The sequence below is a fragment of the Notamacropus eugenii genome, chromosome 2 (genome assembly GCF_028372415.1).
Source record: "Notamacropus eugenii isolate mMacEug1 chromosome 2, mMacEug1.pri_v2, whole genome shotgun sequence".
Lineage (NCBI taxonomy): Eukaryota > Metazoa > Chordata > Mammalia > Diprotodontia > Macropodidae > Notamacropus > Notamacropus eugenii.
Window position 1 is genome coordinate 6,995,883 of NC_092873.1, and position 16,503 is coordinate 7,012,385.

Genomic DNA, 16,503 nt, shown 5'->3' on the forward strand with positions numbered 1-16,503 from the left:
CGTCCATCTGCTCCTTTCTGATTTTTCAAAGACTATTTTCTTCAGTGAGATTTGGAACCTCCTTTTCCATTTCACTAATTGTGCTCTTTAAAGCATTCTTCTCCTCATTGGCTTTTTGGGCTGCTTTAGCCATTTGAGGTAGTCTATTTTTTAAAGGTGCTAAATTTTTCAGTATTTTTTTGGTTGTCTTTTTGCAAGCTGTTGACTCGTTTTTCATGATATTCTTGCATTACTCTCATAACACTTCCCAATTTTCGTCACCTATCTTAGCTGATTTTGAAAATCATTTTTGACCTCTTATATGGCCTGAGACCACTGCATATGTATTTTAGAGGTTTAGGATGTAGAAGACTTGACTTCCCTTGATGTTATGCATTATTCTTCCTCATCCAAAGAATGGAAGAAATACCCGTTCACAAAGAAAATAGTCTTTTATACTGATGTTTTTTCCCTTGTTTGAACTTTTCCCCAGCCAGTTTCTTGACTTTTGAATCCTTAATCAAGAGAAGGGTATACTCTAGGTACATGTAAGTTCTCAGTGCCTGCGAGGTGGCAAAAACAAGGGGGAGGGATTGATTCCTCTCCTGGCCTCTGATCAGGTCTTGAGCAGTATTCCCTCTACAGAGACTCCACCAACTCCACCACACCAGCTACCACTCCTTCTCACCCCAAGGTCCCCACTCAGGATTGAGATCCACATCAGTTTCTCAATTCACCCAGGGGTTTAGGCCAGGGCTCCAACAATGGAAGATGCAGCTGCCTGGGTCCTGCATTAGACTGTTGCATTCCCTTCTCACCCAAATGAAAGAGCTTTCTCACTGACCTTTGAAGCTGTCTTTGGCATTTGTGAGTTGAGGAATATGGGACATGCAGCTGCTGCTGGTGCTTTCTTGAGGCCTGCTCCAGTCTTGTCCCTGTCATTGTGCCACCTATTCTGTGGTTCACTCTGCACAGCATGACAGACCTTTTCTGTGTACTTGCAGGCTGCTCTGGGCTGGAAATCTCTTTCAATCTGACATTTTGTGGCTTGTGCTGCTCTAGAATTTGTTTAGATTTAATTTTTACACGTATCTAATGGGCTGTGGGAGGAGAGTGCTAGAGGTGCGTGCTTCTACTCCATCATCTTGACCATGCCCCTTTGACAACACATTTGATCGGTTCATTCTTTTCCTGTTCTATTGTGTTTTCAAATTCCTTTGCCTTCTGTTTTTCATGGTGCAATTCTCTCTGTATGATTTCTCAAATGGATGTCTTTTTTCTGAGGGAATCATATACATGGTACACCACTTTTTCTAACCTACTGGTTCTGTTCACCTTTAGAGAGCTCTTAAGAAAGGAAACCACGGTTTTCTCTTAGGCTAGAAAAGTCATGACTTAGTTTGTGTTGTAAACGAAGCTATTCTTCACGTTGTCCCTGAAAGGAATTTTCAAGAGCTCTCTCTGATGTCCCATTTGGCTCATGAGCATGAACAGCAAAAATCAGAAGGGAACAGTATGATGCAATTTCTTTCTCTAGACTGCTGTCCTTCCCTTTGCATTGTTTAATTTAGAGTTCAGCACTGCATTCCCAGTTGTCAGAACTTTTATTTTTTCCACCCTAGTGGAATATGAATTTTATTAATGCTTCTTTAATCAGTTGTAATTCCTTTTGAAGTTCATCATTCTTTACTTTTAAAACTTCATTGTCTTCTATATATTGATTTTATTTTTCCTGATCCTTAATCATTTCTGTGTCTACATCCACTTTGAACGTGGCAAATTCATCCTGTATGATTCCATTTTTATCCAAAAGATATTTTTCTTTTTCATTCCTAACAGGAACCTAAACATAATAAACAGAAAATATGTTACTCAAGATCAATTCATGTATTGTGAGTTTTGCTTAGAAATTCAAAATCAACCCCAGGAGGCCAAGAAGGATAGTGTTTTCAGTAAACTGAGGATGTTTCATCTATTTCACATTTCTGTCAGACTCAATTTTCCTAAAGAGCAGGTCTTAAAAGTGCTTCATCAGTCAGAAAATATGGACTGTAATTTTAAGCCCACAAAGCTGTCTGCTTTCGGTATATTTGATTTCTTTTGCTCTATCCATTCTATCCCACACGGATTAGTCACGGTGTTACAATAAAAGTAACAAAACTTAATTATTTATGTGGGCCTTCTAAGGTTTTTCAAAAGTACTTTCAAAACATCATGTCACCTACAACTTGGATGACCCTTATGAGACACATATTTGTAGTCATCCTCCCCATTTTGCTGATGAGAATTTATGAATGAAATATCCCACACCAGAGACAACGTTTTGTAGGCTTGCTTTCCATGAGGAACCTGATGATAGTCACAGTCACTATAAAGTGACATGCCTTTAGCAACCCTTTATTACTGTGATAAGCTGATGGAGATTTCACATTTTCAAACGTTTTATTAAGCTATCGTCCCTGTTTTCGTCAACTGTTAATATCTCTGGAACATTACCAGTCTATGAGAGTCTTGTACAAGTTCACATACTTGAAGGTGGGAAGGAAAGATTGGGATGGAAAGCAAGGCAAATGGACCTGGCAGTACAAATCACACGTTGCTGTTGCATGCAACAAATACTCCATAAAGAGAACAGTTCTGGTCTTTCAAGGAACAGGTGTGCCACCTACACAGAGAGATGGAAAAGGGACACTAACCTGAATGGGAATCGCTGCTATTAGAAGATGTCGAGTTGCTGCTGCTGCTGCCCCAGGGTGAGGAGCTGCTGCCACCGCCGTCGCTGCTGCTGCTGTTCTGGCTCAACCTTGTGCCCGCCCCCCGCGTGGCCTTGGACACTTGTGTTTTCACAGTGTGACATTTCCTGGGCCTCTTTCTCAGACACACCATAACGTATTTTTCTACTTCTCTCAGGACTGATGCTTTTGGTGTTTCAAAATCAATTTCTATCTTGTCAGGATTAGAATTCAGTAAAGATGATTCTCCTGACACTATTATGTGGACGACTCACACAAGTTTATCTCTGCGGCGTTTGTTGATAGCCAAGCTTAACTGCCTTTTCTCATCATAGTTCCTAGGCTTAGCATTATCTTCCTCCCCAGATTTATTGCCAACATTTGTTCCTTGAATTGTTTGGCAGGCAATTTTTCAGCTCTTTCTGTAGTTATTTGCTTATTTTTTTCCCTCTGACTTTCATCTTTCTTGATACATTTCTTTGTTTCTTTCTGCTTCTGTCTTTTAGATCTTTCATTCTTTTTCTTCAACTTATGGTAAGGTACTTTAGACAGAACTTGCACGTGTTGATGAATACATTTAAGTTGCTCCTGAAGTTTTGCACTCGCTCATCAGGAGACTCTCCAAAAGAGTTGTCTTCAAAGGAAGCACCACTGCTACTTTCTCTACAGAATGCTTTGGTGACATCCGTTTCTATATAGCACATAGACATTCTTGCAATGGGTTCATCTGTGATCTTGGAAACTGAATCTCAAAAACATCTGAAGTGTTGTTGCCATCACTACCACCTCAAGATCTGGTAGGTTATACTTGGAGCAATTCATAAACATTAACTGAACATCTGCAGCAAATTCACGTGCATCCTTACATTTCTGGTTATACCTTTTTCTTTAGTTGTGCCAAGGTCCATTGGATTTTTGACAACATCATTGTACTTATGGAGTTCTAGAGCAACAGGCTTATGGAAAGGTCAAGTATATGCTACCTTGTCCTTTGAAAACATTTCTTCAAGAATTTCATTACGGTATTTTAATTACTCAGTTAATTTAACATGTTCCCAACTCTATATTTTTGCTGAGAATCTGGTATGATATTCTTCCCTACTTTTTCTATTACAAGTGGTATTTTAGCAGATTTGTGCTCAACCAGGCTTGATGAAGATTCGCTACTTGATGTATCTATCCACGTTATACAGGTTGTAGTATCTGCTTTCCTTTTCACACCCCTTTTAACTTATGTTACAGTTGTGTGTTATAGCGTGGTGGAGCGGCTTTAGCAATGTGCAATGCAGAAAGTAATGTCTCAGGACATACTGGAGATGGAATCACTTGCTGTTTAGCTACCTTTTCTGATGCCCTAGGGAATGGTTTTTCTTTCATAGTGGAAACTCCTAAAGATTGTTGAGTACCTTTTCATTTTCTTTTCCTTTCCACCTGCCACTAGTTGTTCTGAAGGCATTTGAGACAGTTTTTGCAGAAACAGTTTCTCTAAGACTTGTGTCATTAGAACAATGTCATCACCTGGCTTGCAAAACAATTGCAAAACAATATTTTCAAGTCTTCTATACATTCTGAGGCTTCCGCATATTATTTATGTTCCAAGAGCTTTAGGAGGCTGTAATAATCTGGGAGAGTGAGCTTGGCCGCATCCACAGTCTGCTGGAAGGGTAAAGAGAAACTGTGCTGCCATAGAGCCTTCAGGACAACCTTCTGCAATTACTGCAGTTGGTTTGTGAGGAGGCCAGTCTTTCTGGCATTTATGTACTCTGGTGGAAGGGGGTTGGCAATAGCCATCTGTTGGCTTGACAGAGACATTCTGAACAGCTTTTTCCTGATGGAGTGTTGTCTTCCATATATTTGTATCGCCACTCACCCATCGGCGTTACTGCTCACTTGAAATGGTGACCAGCTTGAGTCATTTTGGAAGTAGTAGCTTCTATTTCTTTGTTCATTCATGGAGGTTTATTCAGAATTCCATCTTGCAAAGAACTGACACTCAGACCCTGCCTTTGTCTTTGAGTGTCATTTTGCTCTTCTTCAACCTGGGGAGAACAATATTGTAAAGTTTTTCATCACTTTTTTCTTCAGAATTCTGCAGAGACATTTTAACTTTAACTGGAATATAGAATGTGAAAAAGGATGGAAAAGAGATAAAAATTCTAAGAAAAGGAGGCTACTGAAAACGAAAGGGAATAAGGATATCATTTCAAAATTGTAAGGGATCCTCAACAACTATTCAGTCCAATTCATATCCATTGCTAGGTGTGTAACAGAAGTGCAGTTTACTCTTTTAGAACTATAGATTGTGAAAGCAGAAAGGGATACTAGCGATGAGTCAGCACATCATGGAATAAATGAGGAATCAGAGGCCTGAAACAGGAAGCCATTTGTTGAAAATCATCTGGATGGCAATGGACTGAGCTAGGACTCAAAATCTGGTAAAAGTCACACTCAGACGCAGATTTTGAACAAATTTGTGTATGTACACATGCATATTTTTCTGTGTACATATATATACATATATATATATATATATATATATACATATATATATATATATATATATATATATATATACAGGAACACATATACATATATATATACATATATATATATATATATATATATACAGGAACAGATATACATATATACACATATGCTTATATATATGCATGTGTGTATAGATATATACAGATATATACATATATACATATATAATGTAGGTACTTGGCAATTGTACTTCCAGCAGAGGTACTAACTTAGCAAATTTATACGGAATATTATTGGTGTTGGGAACCCAGTAATGGATCAACACCACCTGCGCGAATCTCCAACTATAGTGATCTCTCCTTTATATAAATACTTACAGGTATAGCATTTATTTAATACTTCTTTAAGTTCTACCTTGTATAATAAATGAAATTCCTCTATTTTGTATTGGCTTCCCAGTGAGATTGAAAATTCTTCAAGGCAACAGGCCATGTCTTACACCAAGTCTTTGTAACCTGTTCAGAACCTATCATAGTACTATTCACATAATTAACAGTCACTGGTTGATGAAATAAGTTTTGTTCAAGAAAGTAACTATCATTTCACTGAAGTCTTACATAGTGAACACTTTCATCATCAGGAAAATTAGACAAGAAATGGTGCCACTTTCCCCTGAATGTGAATTAAATGACCAATTTCATGTTGTCAGAGATGGACTCTAAATTGTTGCTTCCTTGCTATACCTTCGAGAGCTCAGTCCATGCCTACTTTCTCGACTGCAGCCTGAAACCAAAAGCATTTGAAGGTGAATATTTTCACCTATGTGTTCCAAAAGGAATGTGAGGGAAATGAAGACGACCTGTGATAGGGGAGTTAGTACAGAAACAAAAATATTTCATTCCAGTACTGATCTCTGAAACCAAGAAAAATTTCTCAAGCATACAAATGCAAAATAGAAGAATTTTTTTAAGAAGTAAATTGGATCTCACAATAATTTCTTAGTTAATACAGATATACTTATATCAACCAGGTTGAGAGAACTCTTCTGCAATATTAGGAGGTGCTTATCAAAATGTGGCAGGCAGTAATAATTTCTATATAATTCACAGCTGTTTTATCTTTCTTTAGCACAGAAACTAATATTTAATAACTGTCTAATATGTGCCAAGTATAAAGGCCATAAAGTTAGGAGATTTACAATTATTATCTCCTTTAATTCTCACAAACTTCCTGGGAGGTAGGTGCAATCATATTCCCCATTTTATGGTTGTGGAAACTGAAAAAGATTAAGTGACTTGCCTAGGATTGCACGGATAGCACCTGAGACCATATATGAGGGCAGATCTTTGTAAGTCTAGGTCCAAATTTCTATACAAAATTCCCCCAATGTATCTCTGCAAACTCTCACCATCCAAAGTTCTATTTTTGACTGCTTTGGCATAGATTTTGCTTAGTTTTCCACGTATGATGGGTACTAGGTTGAAACTGTGTTTTGAAGGTTATCAGAAATATCTATTTCTATACTTTTGGGCTGGTATCATGATAAATAGCCTACTACATAATGACACGTAACTGTGGGAAAGCAACTGATTATGGAGAAAGGTATTTGATAGTAATAAAGGGAGCAGGTTGTGAGAATTTGACTGCCATGCTATTCTATGATTAACTTCACATTCATCGTAACAATTTCTAATACTAAAAATGTTGAGAATGAAATAATTTTATACTGAATTTCTATTTTGCCACTGGGTCTCTGGGAAATTGAAAATGCATAAAAAATAAGACTAGAAAAACAAAAAATGCCAACTATTGCCTTAGAACAAATTTAATGTTACGTAAACTTTCAATTCATGGTAAAATCAACAAATAAACATTTACTTTCCTTGTTCTTCCTCTTCTACTACTCGTGCTACTACTGCTAGAACAACTACTACAACTTCTTGTACTACTACAGTAATAACACTTACTTATACTGCCAACACTTTGGGAAAAGGAAGCTCTATTGAGTAAATGAAGAATAAATAATTCTTGTCCTCAAGGAACCACAATCTAGTTGGAAAAGAAAGACTTAGAATCAGGACATGATAATTTGTTAACAGATGTGAACACCATAAGGCAATCAGTATAAAGTTAACCACTAAATTATGGTTTGTCCAAATCTAAGTGGAATTCAGGAGATTAGGAATTCAATAGGTATGAAAAGTTCAAAAAGCGTTATGGCAAAAGAATCATACTTTTGTAATTCAAAGTCACCTTGAAGTGAAGAGTAGATAGGTTTTGGATAGGTATACTAAATAGGGAAGTGTTACTGAGTGAGAAGAAGAGGGTGATGAAGGTATGGAGCTGGAAATCAGCATGGTGAGGTCAGTTTGATTAAGGTAGAAGATAATAATGAGATTCTCCACCTAATTACTTTCATTCTCAATGGCATTTTGCTTGTGTATTTTACGTATTTACAAATTTTGACGAAATGACATTTTGCTTTTATTCAAGGAGTAGTTCGAAGAGAAGGAGACAAATAATTTCTACTTCACAGTGCTGTTTGGGGGAATAAATCAGGAAATAAATGTAAAGGTCCTTCTAAATATGAAGTATGATAGAAATGATTTACTTATTATTGGCAGTTGGAAAAATACCTGATTCTTTGTGTAAGGCTAGATAAACAAAATTGTCAAATACATAAACAGTGAATGCTATGAAATGATTAAATATTGGGTGGGGCCAGGATGGAGGAGTAGGAAGATGCATATACTTTAGCACTTCCCCCACAGCCCACAAAATAACGGTAAAAAGGTCTCTCCACAAAGTGTAGAGCAACAGAAGCCCCAGAGCAACAGAGCGAAAGAGGTTTCCAGTCAAAGGCAACCTGCAGGCTTACAGGAAAGGTCTATCTTACAGGAAAGGTCTCTCTCATAGGACCCTGAGCAGAGCAGAGCTCAACCCTGGCCATGTGGCACTGGGAGGAAGAGGACCTGAACAGACCTCTGGGAAGAGCTCCTAACAGGGAGGATCCCACTTACTTCAACCCACAAGCAACACAGAAATCACCCAAAGTCAATGGGGGAGCGATTTCCCAGCTGGGGAGAGATAAAGGGATTTCTTCAGCAATAGCCCAAAGTGATGGCAGAGGCCAGGAGCAGACACGGGAAGCCACAGAGGGTGGGAAGTAACCTGGGTCCATTGTTCAAGAAGCTCAACTGAAAGCCTCTGGCAGTAGGGAGCAGCTGATCTAAACGTCATCCCTGAGTGAGAGTAAATGGCTGTGAAAGTGCCCCAAAAAGGGAACAAATGTAAGACCATCAAAGGTTACATTCTTGGTGACCAGCTGTCTCCTCCCATCCTTTCAGACAAGAAAGAACAAGACTTACTGTCACAGGAAGTTAAGACCTCTGCCTCCAGGGCCTCCAAACTGAACTTAAAGTAGACTCAGGCAATGGAAAAACTCGAAAAGCAAGGTAGCACCTGGTTCAAAGACAATCACAAAAATGCTGAGGAAAATAAAACCTTTGTAAAGAGACTGACTCGATTGGAAAAAGAGGTCCAAAAAGCCAGGGAGGAGAAGGAGGCAATAAAAAGTTGAATTAGGCAAAAGAAGGAGAAGGTTCAAAAGCTCAGTGAGCAAAACAGTTCTCTGAAACAGAGAACTGAGTTCAGGGAAACGAATGAGTGTAAGATAAACCGAGCAGTTAGAAAACAAACAAAAAAGAGTTTGAAAAAATACAAGATAATTTGAAACACCTCAATGGAAACACAAATGACCTGGAAAATAGATCCTGGGAAGACGATATAAAAATTATGGGACAACTTGAAAGCCATGATCAAAAAAGGAGCCTAGACATTATCTTCCATGAAATTATTGAGGAAAACAGTGCTGATATTCTAGAACGAGAGGCCAAAATAAACATTGAAAGAATCCACTTACCACCTCCAGAAAAACACCCGAGAAGACAAACTCCTAGGAATATCGTGGCCAAATTTCAGAGTTCCAAGGTCAAGTAGGAAATTCAGCAATCAGCTAGAAAGAAAGAATTCGAGTGTTGTGGAAATACAATCAGGATAACACAGGATGTGTTAGCTTCATCATTAAGGGATGAAAGGGCTAGGGAAAGCATATTCAAGAAGTCAAAGGAAATGCGATTAAAACCAGGAATGAGCTACCCAGCAAAACTGAGTACAATACTTCAGGAGAACAAATGGTCATTCAGTGATATAGAGGACTTTGCAGCATTCATGTTGAAAAGACTTGACTTGTATAGAAAATTTGACTTTCAGACACAAAAATCAGGAGAAGCTTGAAAAGATAAACAGGAAAGAAAAGTCATAGAAAACTTTCTAAAGCTGAACTGTATATCTTCCTACTTTGAAAGAAAATATTTATAACTCTTGAGACTATTCTCAGTGTTTGGGTAGGTGGAAGGATTGTATACACATGCACACACACACACACACACACACACATTGACAAAGAGTACAGGCTGTGTTGAATCAGAAGAGAGGATATCTACAAAAAATATATATAAAAAACCTAAAGTGTGAGGGAGTAAAATACTGGGAGGAGAAAGGGAGAAATGCAATGGGACAGGCTATAACTCATCAAGAGATAAAGAAAAATCTTGTTCAATGGAGGAGAAAAGGGAGAAGAGGACAGGGGGTAAGTGATGCTACTCTCTCTACATTCATCTAAAGGAGGAAATTAAATGCTCACTCAATTTGGTATAAAAGTCTCTATTATACTAGAGGAATGTAGGGGAGGAGACAACAAGAGGGGTGAGGGGAATGATAGAAGTGAGGGCAAATGGAAGAAGGGAATAACTAGATATAAACACTTTTGGGAAGGAGGAAGGTTAAATGAAGGAATAAAACATAACGGGGAATAGAACAGGATACAGGGAAATATACTTAGTATCAGAAAACATGATCATTACAGAAGTCTTCTTCAAAACGACCTGTATTTAGTCTGTATTACATTATTTGCCTTCTCAAGGGGAGGAGTAGGGAGGAAGGGAGGGAGAGAAAGAGTGAGGGAGGGAAGGAAGGTTGAATTCAAAGCAGTAGAAAGGAATGCTGATAATTATTATTGCATATAACCCATAAACAAGTAACACAGGTAGTGAGGTACAGAAATTTATCTTGCCCTAAAAAATAAGACAGAAGATGGGGAAAAGGGAAGGGTGTGGTGTGATGGAAGGGAGAGCTCATCGAGTGAAGGGGTAATCAGAATGCAGGGAATTAGTTCGTGTGGGGACGGGAGAGATAGGGAGAATAATTGGACATGTTACAAAGTGATGTTAAAGCACTTAACATTAAAACAATTGACAGAATTAATTACTGAGACTACATCAGAGACATCGTTAGATTGGGGAAATGAATTTTGTTCTAAACCTCCTAGAGTCAGGTAACCTGGGGTAAAATTGGCATTGATGGAAAGGTTAAGGTTTGATTGGTAAATTTGTTTTTATGATTATTATTTAAGTGGAAACTAAAACAGGTATAGAACGGCATGGAAGTCACTTAAGACTTCTCTCAAAAGATGTGCCTTAGCCAATGTGAAATTATAGTCATAACTGAAACCGTGGTCATTGCAACTTGCTATTGGAAGATGCTATGAGACTACTAAGTGACTGTTCTTCTGAATCTAACTCCATATATGGATAGCAAAATAGTAATCTGAGCCTCCAATCCATGATGCCATTAAACCTGTATAGGAATTGAAAAAGGTGATCTCATGGGAAGGGTGGGAGAGCGGCTGTACAGCCTGGGCTGAGGTAGGATTCTCCTGACTCAATTTCCCCACTGATATCTATCAGACTCGAAGCCTCAGTGAATGCAAGTTGACAATCTATTCCTGCCTGAAACTGACAGGAATTTGGGGAGATTTGTTTTTCGCTGCAATGTCCTAACACTTAGTGGCAATTTCCTCTAGTCAAAAGGGTGGTAAGCCTAATACGAGATCAATTAAATTATAGCTTGTTGGTAGGGGAACATCCAAGGTCAAGTCTAAAATTAAGCTATTAGGCTTAGGAGTTTAGAACAACAACAGTAAGCTAAGGTCGTCTACTTCTTAGTAGGAATGTGGAGACAATTAGAACAAGGGCTTTCATAAGCATACATAGTTATCATTACTATCTCAGTTGAATACCGCTAAAAAAAATTACATTGTGGTCTACATTGTGAACACTTTAAAAGAGACATCACCCGACCAAAGGTGGGAATTGTTTTATGTGATATGAAATATGTTACAAATGAAAAATAAAAAAAAATATTAAATATCAATTTAATTTAATATATTAAAATTCAAGTGTACAGGTGATGGAGTTTTTATGTCTGGCTTTATGTGAGTGTAAATGACAGGCATAGTGTTCAGAAAATTTATAATATTGATGAAATAAAGGAAATAGCACCCTCAACACACTTTCCATTAACCAGTGAGAAATTACAGATTTTATGCATACATACATTACTTTTCCTTTGATCTAATTTCTTCTGTAGTTTTTTCTTATTTTCAAAATCAGTTCGATAAAATGATGCAACTTGTGAAACTACTGTCATGGACTGATATCACAAAGAATCAGCAAGTTCTTCTTGAAGCTTTCTTACTGTAACCTGAGTGAAATATTTCCAAATTATTTCTGTTCATGATTCCATGACATGATATTAGCTCATAAAAAAACGAATACACTTTTAAAATGAACAGAAATTAATATTTTCTCATTCAACTTAACTTCATTTATATATTCATAATTACCATAGATTTAGAGCTAGAGATATCTTAAGGACTATTTAATACAAGCACCTCATTTTGCCAACATGAAAACTGAAGGCCAAAAAAGTTAATTGAATTACTCACGGTCCTAAAGGCAGTCATTGAGAGAGAAAAGGATTGGAACTTGGCTCCTGAGACTACAAAGCTCAATTAACTATACAACTTCACCTCCACTCAGCATGGATCAAATGCTGTCTTCTTCTTGCTCAGTGTACTCCCCATTAAGCAATGCATTCAACCTGATTTCCCCATTACCTCTTTCAGAGAAAAATTAAAAGACCTCCAAAGTTACCTAGGGACTAAACCCTTTTATCTGAAATTGACATGGAAGGGGATGTAATGGAGTGGGTATAATCAATAGTTTTTATATTTGATAGAAACATTAGGGGTTTCCCCTTCCCTTTTTCAGAAACGTGAACTACTTTCTTTCTCTGCTCCTGCCTTTACAATGAAGAAGACATGCATAAGAAAGGGATGAATTTTCGTTCCTCTCGGAGTTTCACCTGGAGAATGAACATAGGCGCTGATATCCTTATCAGGCTTAGTAAAAGGACTTGACAAGTATGTTTTAGTTTGCTCGCAGCCAAAACCGCAACATATATCGTTGTTAACTACCTTTCACATGTTCAACTCTCTTTGCCAAGCCTTCAAAGCAATTCTCTTATCCATTAGAATAGGAATTACACGTCTGGCTGTAGCCAATGGGCAGAGAAAATGGAAACAATAAAAATAGGGTAGTTTTCCACTTATGTATACACAGTATATTGCAAGGTCAGTGTTTCTACATACATAAGTATATTCATTCATATGCACATATCCATATGTCCAAATATGCACAGAAATACACAGTCACAAATGCATAGAGAGATATGCTACAAAATATCATCTTCACTTCACCATACAGCAAAGTATATGAATGCACCAATGAGTAAGAGAAAATGAAACCAAAAAATAAAAGGAACCAAATCTTTTTTATCTCTTATTAGATAATATTAAGTGCCTTGTAACACTAAATTTAAATAACGTCTAGTAAATTTTTGAAGGAAGGAGAAAGCAGAAAGATGGCAATAAAAACTTGTGAAAATAAAACTGACCTAATTAACTGAATTCATACAAGTAAACTGAATTGTAGTATGGAAGGACTGGATTCAAATTCATGACCATATATACTAAAAATAAAATTTAAAAATTTTTTTATGACGTGTTTCCCCATTGAATTGATGATGAATCAGAGAGAATGAGAACTGCTTGTAGATTGTAAGGGGCAATGCATATTCAACAAATAAAAGGCAATGATTCCAGAAACTGCAATTTTGGACACTGAGCAAGGATAGTTATTAAAACAATAAAAAATACTGAGATAAAAAAAAAATTAGTAGGGACGCCCAAACAATTAAAAAGTAAGATTAGTGAGGACACCTCAGGGGCTGAATCTGCAGTTGCAACAGTGAGGCCTCAGACCCCTTGGCCCACAGGCACCAAAGGTCAGTGACGGGGTTCAATCAGCAGGCCAGGAAGGGAGACGGCTTTCCCATAGCTCTGACAGCAGGCAGTGGCCACAGATCTTGCACAGCAGCCCCTATGGAAGCTCCCTTGTTGGAGCGTAAAAACCTCTGGGGCCATTGAAGAGCTGAGTCTTGCCTCTGCCCTGGGTGGAGGCCCTGGGCTAGCTGCTCTTTGCCTCACACTGAATGATGGCCCTGCCATCCAGCCTATCTGAAAATCAGCCCCAAGTGCTGACTTGGGAACTCGAGGCCAAGTGCCAGTGGAGAGGTATCTGCTAAGATTCTTGGCATAGAAATCCCTCTCTGCATCCAGACCAGGACACGCTTGATTGTGCCACTTTGGAGGAAGTGAAATCTCACAGATTCCCGGAGAATACCCTACTCTTGACAAAGGACCCAAAAGTCAAGTAACTGGTTGGGAAAATGCCCAAAAAAGGGAAAAAAAATAAGACTGTAGCAGGTTACTTTCTTGGTGAGCAGATATCTCCTCTCATACATTTGGATGAGGAAAAGCAATGCTTACCGTCAGATAAAGACGTAAAAGTCAAGGCTTCTGTATCCCAAACAACCAAAATAAATATTCAATGGGCTCAGGACATGGAAAAGCTCAAAAAGGAATATGAAAATCAAGTTAAAGAGGTGGAGGAAAACCTGGGAAGAGAGATGAGAGAGATGCAAGAAAAGCATGAAAAGCAGGCCAACACCTTGCTAAAGGAGACCCAAAAAAATGCTGAACAAAATAACACCTTCAAAAATAGCCTAAGTTAATTGGCAAAAGAGTTTCAAAACGTCAATGAGGTGAAGAACGCTTTAAAAAGCAGAATTACCTAAATGGAAAAGGAGGTCCAAAAGCTCACTGAAGAAAATAGTTCTTTAAAAATTAGAATGGAACAGATGGAGGCTAATGACTTTATAAGAAAACAAGGAATCACAAAACAAAACCAAAAGAATGAAAATATGGAAGATAATGTGAAATATCTCATGGGAAAAACAACTGACTTGGAAAAGAGATCCAGGGGAGACAATTTAAAAATTTTGGGATTACCTGAAAGCCATGATCATAAAAAGAGCCTAGACATCATCTCTCATGAAATTTTCAAGGAAAACTGCCCTGAGATTCCAGAACCAGAGGGCAAAATAAATATTGAAAGAATCCACGGATCACCACCTGAAAGAGATCCAAAAAGAGAAACTCCTAGGAACATTGTGGCCAAATTTCAGAGTTCCCAGGTCAAGGAGAAAATATTTCAAGCAGCTGGAAAGAAACAATTCAAGTACTGGGGAAATACAATCAGGATTACAGAAGATCTAGCAGCTTCTACATTAAGGGATCGAAGGTCATGGAATGTGATTATCCAGAAGTCAAAGAATCCAGGACTAAAACCAAGAATCACCTACCCAGCAAAACTGAGTATATTAGTTCAGGGGAAAAAATGGTCTTTCAATGAAATCGAGGACTTTCAAGTACACTTGATGAAAAGACCAGAGCTGAAAAAAAAATTTGACTTTCAAACACAAGAACGAAGAGAAGCATGATAAGGTAAACAGCAAAGAGAAGTCATATGGGAGTTACTAAAGTTGAAATGTTTACATTCCTACATGGAAAGACAATATTTATAGCTCTGCAAACTTTTCAGTATCTGAGTAGTTGGTAAGATTACACACCCACAGACACACACACACACACACACAGCACAGAGTAAATTGAAGAGGATGGGATCATATCTTTAAAAAAAATGGAATTAAGCGGTGAGAGAGAAATACATTGGGAGGAGAAAGGGAGAAATGGAATGGGGAAAATTATCTCTCATACAAGAGGCAAGCAAAAGACTTTTCAGTGGAGGGAAAAAGAGGGGAGGTGAGAGAAAAACATGAAGCTTACTCTCATCAATCCGACTAAAGGAAGGAATAAAATGCACACTCATTTTGGTATGAAAACTGATCTTCAACACAGGAAAGAGGGGGACAAGGAGATAAGCAGGGTGGGGGGGATGATGGAAGGGAGAGCATTGGGAGGAGGGAGCAATTTGAAGTCAACACTCTTGGGGAGGGACAGCATCCAAAGAGAGAATAGAAGCAATGGCGGGCAGGATAGGATGGAGGGAAATATAGTTAGTGTTACACAACACGACCATTATGGAAGTCATTTGCAAACTTACACAGACATGGCCTATATTGAATTGCTTGTTTCCCAAAGGGAATGGGTGAGGAGGGAGGGATGAAGAGAAGTTGGAAGTCAAAGTTTAGGAACAACTCTCAAGTATTGTTCTTACTACTAGGAAATAAGAAATACTACTAATGGGGTATAGCAAGTTATTTGGCCCTACAGTTCAAAAGAGAAGATCGGGACAAGGGAAGGGAGGGATGTTAGAAGAGAGGGCAGATCGGTAATAGGGGCAATTAGAGTGCTTGGTGTTTTGGGGTGGGGCAGGGGAGAAATGAGGAGAAAATTTGGAACCCAAAATTTTGTGAAAATGAATGTTAAAAGCTAAATAAATAAATTTTTTTTAAAAATCCCCCCCAAAGTAAATATGTACTGGTTGACGTTGCAGCTGCAAAAAACAAAAAATAATAAGCTTAGTAACAGAAAATATTAATGCTTAGTGCATAATTTTATTCGTTTTAATAGAAATACTGTCCTAAATTTTAAAGGAAAGTAGAGACTAGTCATTGGAATTCCACTAAAAATATGATTCGTTCTTCAAAGTTTCTAAAATTAGTTCAAAGGAGTATGAATAAAAACTCGTCAGACTGATGAACATTTTAAAATTCTTATGAAAAGGGTAATGCTAATACTCACCAGTATCTCGAGGGAGATATGTGATTTTAATTGCTACATTATTCCTAGCAAAATTTTGTAGGATTCTTCAGAAGTTTTAGCATTTCCAATAATTTATTCCATTTCGTTAGGAAAATGGAATATTTGGAAAGGAATTAGAATAATCAATTTATCAATATCTATGCACAAGAGATTACACTATCTATACTAATGAAAAGAAAATTTCATTGACTATACAATTTCTTTAAGCAAAGTGAG

General features: G+C 37.8%; 1 long non-coding RNA gene and 1 pseudogene across 4 annotated transcripts in view; both read right to left on the bottom strand.

Moving 5' to 3' along the window:
- Positions 1–15: 15 nt before the first annotated feature.
- LOC140524309 (bromodomain testis-specific protein-like) lies at positions 16–4,603 on the bottom strand (annotated as a pseudogene).
- A 25-nt stretch (positions 4,604–4,628) lies between these two features.
- The window catches only part of LOC140524310 (uncharacterized), a 34,595-nt gene continuing 22,720 nt past the window's right edge, over positions 4,629–16,503 (bottom strand). For all 4 annotated transcript variants that reach the window (XR_011973654.1, XR_011973653.1, XR_011973656.1 and 1 more), the window contains 4 exons: positions 11,655–11,801; positions 9,121–9,213; positions 7,166–7,247; positions 4,629–4,750 (listed from right to left, as the gene is read on the bottom strand). This is a non-coding gene — a long non-coding RNA (uncharacterized lncRNA). The remainder of the gene's footprint in view (positions 4,751–7,165; positions 7,248–9,120; positions 9,214–11,654; positions 11,802–16,503) is intronic.